This window comes from Asparagus officinalis, chromosome 9, assembly GCF_001876935.1.
Source record: "Asparagus officinalis chromosome 9, Aspof.V1, whole genome shotgun sequence".
NCBI lineage: Eukaryota > Viridiplantae > Streptophyta > Magnoliopsida > Asparagales > Asparagaceae > Asparagus > Asparagus officinalis.
The window spans coordinates 54,948,186-54,953,881 of NC_033802.1; positions in this window are offsets into that span (position 1 = coordinate 54,948,186).

The window sequence follows — 5,696 nt, forward strand, 5'->3', positions numbered from 1 at the left end:
TATATATGTTCATTTCCTTCATGCATATACTTCGTTTTGTAAATTGTTTGTCATCATCAAAAAGGGGGAAATTGTTGGCCTTCTTATTTTGATGATGATTTACAAACAACTTACATCTAATATTGTTTGTCTAGTGTTTGTATTTTATATTGATTCTAGGCAAACAATATGTTGGAGGATGGATGGAATAGAGCTTCAACGATCATATCCAAAGGAGGTTGGCGGAATGTCGGTGAAGCCTTGCTATTCAAAGTTCAAGATCCAAGTTAAAGCTTCATCCGCAAGATTACCAAGATAGAGCTTCGTTGAAGATCAAGATTGCTTGGGTAATTTAGTTTAGGAATTTATATTATGTGTGTTAGTACTTTAAGCTCAATCATATACACACATACACGTTTTGGATTTTGTATATATATAGTTATATATATACATATATGTTTTGGTTTGATAGTTTTCAAGTTTTACTATGAAACAAATGAATAGAATTGGAAAATACTATTTTGTTTCATGTTTATATGCCTATATATGATTTCCCCTTTAACAAGCTTATATTTAATGAAATCATATTTAGTGTTTTGAATATATTTGCATAGAATATGCAATTTTATGAAAATATTGCATTTCTAGGTTATAGACTTCATAACAACATATTATATCTTTTATCAAGTCTATACAATCATTTCATAAGGTTTCAAAATGTTGTTTAAGTCAAAATATCAAAATATCAATTTTCAGGTTTTCATGTTTTGGACTATTTTGTAAAATGATGATATTTTTCATTTGGAAAGTCCTTTTTCGAAACCAGTCGTTGTAGCATGTTTATTATCATGTCTACAATCATTCCCCAAAGTTTTACATTTTTTGGAATTTATTTGATATTTTTAAACAGCATTTCAAAATCAGATAAACAGTTTTCATATCAGTTTTCGGTCGACCGCACCGGTCGACCGAACCTGAGGTCAAAAGTTCTCTGGGCGACAGAAGCCTGTCGGTCGACCGGTCCGGTCGACCGATGAAAATTTCGGTCGACCGACGAATTTTCCGGTCGACCGACGAGTGTTCCTTCAGCTTCCAACGGCTAGTTTTTTGACCGTTGCCTTGGGGCTGTTTTGTCTTTTGCTCTGGTTTGTTGGCTGAGTTGTGAGAGGGTATAAATACCCCATTGTCTTCAACTCTCAAGCCAACTAAGAAATGTTTTAAAAGAAAAGAAAAGTTTAAGCAAGGGTTTAGGGTTTTACTGTTGTTTGAGTTTGAGTTTCTGTTGACAAAGGAGGAAGCTTTAACTGCAGATTGAGGGATTCATTCTCAATCCCCTTCATCCTCTTCTTGTGTTCTTAGAGAAGTTTTCTAACTCTTTTCTCTAGCAATTTCATTATTGATTTTCATATTCTTATTATTGCTAGTTTGTTAATTGAGTTAGATTTTATTTTACTCATTGTTACACACACCCACATTGAGCTTTTAGTATTTACATACATAGTATAGTTGGGTGGTGAGAGATTGTAACATTGAGTTGTGCTACATTGTGTTCTCATCTATTGTTACACTTGTACACCGAGTGAGGAGTGTGTGGTGAGAGTCGGGGATCGTCCCAAGAGGAGTGGCGTCGGTTGACGTGCCTAGAGAGAGGTTGTAACCGAGCACTTGAGGGAGACACGGTTAGGTCCAACACTTAGTAGGTTTAGAGTGGGATTACAATAGTGTGTTGATTGTAAAGTTTTCGGTTAGCTAGAAAACCGAGTGTGAGGTGTAAACGTTGTTCGGGTGAACGTAGAAAACCCGGTTGATAGTGGATTTCTCCCCGGGAGTGGGGAGCGGAGACGTAGGACGGAAGGTCCGAACTCCGAGATCATCTTTGTGTGTTTGTGATTGTCTTGGCGTCTCACTTGTGCTTATTGTTCATATCATTCTTGTCGCCATTATCTATTGTTCACATTGTCCACTATCTTGTTTATCTTGTTTATGTTTATATCACCCTTAGTTTATATATCCTTGCATATATATTTCATCATATAGGATATATCACTTTGTGTATATTGCATACTCTTGCCCATAATAGATTGTATACCTATCTTGCAAGAATATAATTGTTAATTATTTTTAATTGGCATTTAATCGGATTAGATTAGTATAAGACCCTAATCACCCCCATCTAGGGTCTAACACAGCGGAGGAGCTAGAGGATTAAGACTCTGATAGCTAAATGTTTGTCGTCAGACTTCATCCTTTTATCTAGTCTTCGGTAGTTAACAAGGAGTATGACTTCTTTCCGCATCTGAGTACGTCGGAAATTTCCATCAGATTTGTTCAAAGCCTCTTTCAATCCATGTGGTTGATCCTCCTCTGACTCGTCGGAGCTAGGGATTGGTGACCTCTTCATTCCGATCACATTAAAAGTGGCTCTAAGGTACTCATCCTCTGAAGCCTTCTTCTTGTAGGAGCATCGTCGCTTGTATGGTCTCGACGAGGCGACATTTGTTAATCAGTCGAACACCGATGACTTGGTTGCATGTGAGCGCACTGGCATCCTGAGAGGACCACGGAAATCAATTGTTCACATTGGCATGAATGCATGACTGGTTGAACCAGTCTTTCTCTTGATAACAACTCTCTCAAATCTGTTACATAGCTCTGAGAAGAGTTACTCATTAAAAGGGAGACTTAGATCGGCACCCACTGTATGTGGCTAGACGAGGTAGGCTCTTGACGAACATGGATATTGAATCCGTGTTGATCTCCTTGAATGCGGCGGCTCACATTGCGTTTAACATTAGAAACGCGAGGGTCACGTTTTAACATTGAAACGCATGGGTCGTATTTTAGAGAAGAAACATGAAGGTCGCATTGAGGAGAGGAAACACGAAGGTCGCATTTTGGAGAGGAAACACAAAGGTCATGTTTTGGTTAAGCTATGTGGAGCTGATGCTCACGCTCAATGTGGAGCTGGCCTCTGCGCTTAGGCTTAGCAATGCGAGGGTTGCGCTCTACGTGGTTGCAAGATCTATGCTCTGACTAGGTAACGTAATCTTGAAGTCTGCGTTCAGAGCAATATTAAGGCCTGCGTTAAGAGCAGTTTTGAGGTCTATGTTCAGAGCAGTCTTGAGGTCTGTGTTGAGAGTAGTCTTGAGGTCTGCGTTGAGAGTAGTCTTGAGGTCTATGTCTTGATTGTAAAATGCGTCACTAAGGGCTGTGTTCGGTCTGGCTTTGGTGAAGCTTGTGTTCGGGCACACAAACGCGGAGCTCGAGCTCTGAAGCAGAAACACGAAGCTCAGGGCTACGTTTGGGCTCACAAACATGATGTTCGCGTTGATCAGAGAATCAGCTTGCTTGGAGTTGTGCTCGTCGATGGGATCTTCTTCTTCGGCGAGCGACATTCTTCTTGGCATGTCTTAAGGCTTTTACAGTGATGTTTTCCCCCGTAGAGATCAATTTTGCCGCTTCAATAGGCCTTTTGCGACCCAATACCCACTTTTTGGGCATGGATGTAGGATCTTTAACTCGATTGACGAGTTCCATTAGAGCTAAGTCTTCTCCTTCGGAGGGTGGACTGTTTGAATAGTCCAACCTAAGGGAGAGACTCTCCTTTGGTGGGTCGGCCATGGGTAGAGCTTTAGTCTCTTTAGAGATTTTACGGGCCTTGCGCATAGCCTTGGGGCTAAGGGACCCGAAGGAGAGAAACTCCTCATACTTAGCTTGGTCAAACTCCATGGTTAGAGTTTCAACAGTAGTCTCAACTAGTTGGGTGTCGGATTACGCTACCACTTCTTCATCTGTGAAATAGCACGTCCCCAGTGGAGTTGCCATCTTTTGTATGCACGAAAAATTATGAGAAAATTGAGAATTAAATCTATATTATTGCCTCTAACTGACTTAGAAAAAGAATGATTATAATCCTCTCAATATAACTTCTCTTTAACTGACTTAGAAAAAAATTATAATTCTCTTTACCGTTTCCCTGATTTACAAAAGAGGGAAGGATGAAACCCTCCCTTTGTTTAAAATTGGATTCTTTCTTTATGACTATGAGAGTTTGAATCTTGTATCTCGTTGACGATCCGAACACTTAAACTTCGTGGGGGCGTTGGTCTTCTCTCCTTGACTTGACGCCTTGAGAGAACTTGCGAGGCAAGTTTATAACTCCAGCCAAGTTTTGAGAACTCTCTGTAAGAGTGTTAAGAACTTGCAAGATAAGTTCGGAACTCTACACGAGTTTAGGGGAAACTTGTTTGAACAAGTTAGAAGCTCTCTGTAAGAGAGTTAAGAACTCTAAGCGAGTTTGAAGGAAACTTGTTTGAACAAGTTAGAAACTCTCTGTAAGAGAGTTGAGAACTCTAGCCGAGTTTGAATCCTTAATAAGGATTGATTTTAGAGAGGAGATGAATCTCCAAGAGAACTAACCGAAATGGGTTTAAAGAGCAAGCCAAGAGCTCCAAGAATACCCCAAGAAGCCTCTCTAAGAAGCCCCTCTTCTTCTCCTTTTTCTCTCTTTTTCTCTTATTTTTGGCCTCTCTTGTGGAATGTAAGAGTCGTTAATTTGTAACTCTCGCACGTTGTCGTGAAAGTCTTCACATTATAACTTTCATCGATTGTTACGGAGGTCGTCAGATTGTAACTTTTGATTGTTGATGTGAAGAATATCAGATTGTATCTTTTATCATCTGTTTTTGTAGGGAACAGCTATCTACAGTAATATTTAAATAACCTATAGCCGAATGCTTAGAGAAGGCTAATGTGCAAGAGTTTGCAAAGAGTCAAGAGTCTCAACTCTGAGAGTTCAAATTGAGTCTACTTCAACAATCCAAGCTTCTGCTTAAGAATATCCAGCCAAGCTCTCAAGATGCAGAGTCTTAAAAAATGTCAAGCCGATCAAGCCCACCAAGCCACCTGCCCCTTTTCTTATTGCCAAAGGTGGCTTATAAATAGGTAAGAAGAGGCATGGTCAATCCCTTTACTTGTGGGATGTGACCGCTCACAGGTGAGGAGCACCATACCCTTCCCTATAGCTGTGGGATATGACCACTTATAGGTGACGGGAGCCATGCTCATATCCCTTAAAACGTGGGAAGTGGGAATGCCTACTCCTACCAGCAATCAGCTGCTTGCATCGCACAGGCGAGGCTGGGGGGCTTGCAGGCGAGCTTGTGTGTTGTCTGAATGCTCAGGCGAGCTCAGCGAACAGGCGGGGTCGACTAGCGAACCCCTCAAGCGTTAGGCGAGCTTGGTTCGTGCAGGCGAACTCCCTACAGATGAGCTTGACTCGTGCTGGCGAGCAAAGCATTCAGGAGAGCTTGATTCGTGCTGGCGAGTCAAGCAATCAGGCGAGCTTGACTCGTGCTAGCGAGTCAAGTTGTGTTGGCGAACTTTGGCTTGTGCATGTGAGCAAAGCGTGTTGGCGAGTCAAGCCAGCAAGCGAGTTTTGCTTGGCCTTTTGAATGCAGACGAGCTTGACTTGTGCTGGCAAGTCAAACAAACAAGCGAGCTTTGCTTGGCCTCTTGAATGCAGGCAAGCTAGCTAAGCTAGTTTTGCATTTGCAATCTTGAGCACGCAGGCGAGCTCAAAACATGGGCAGGCGGGGTCAATCAGGCGAGGTTTGACCTCCTTGATTAAAGGCAATTTTTATTGCCTACATGGAGTCATACTGTATGGCACAAAAGGAGCATCCTTAAACATGCTTTTATCTAGTGGTTGGTTGCTA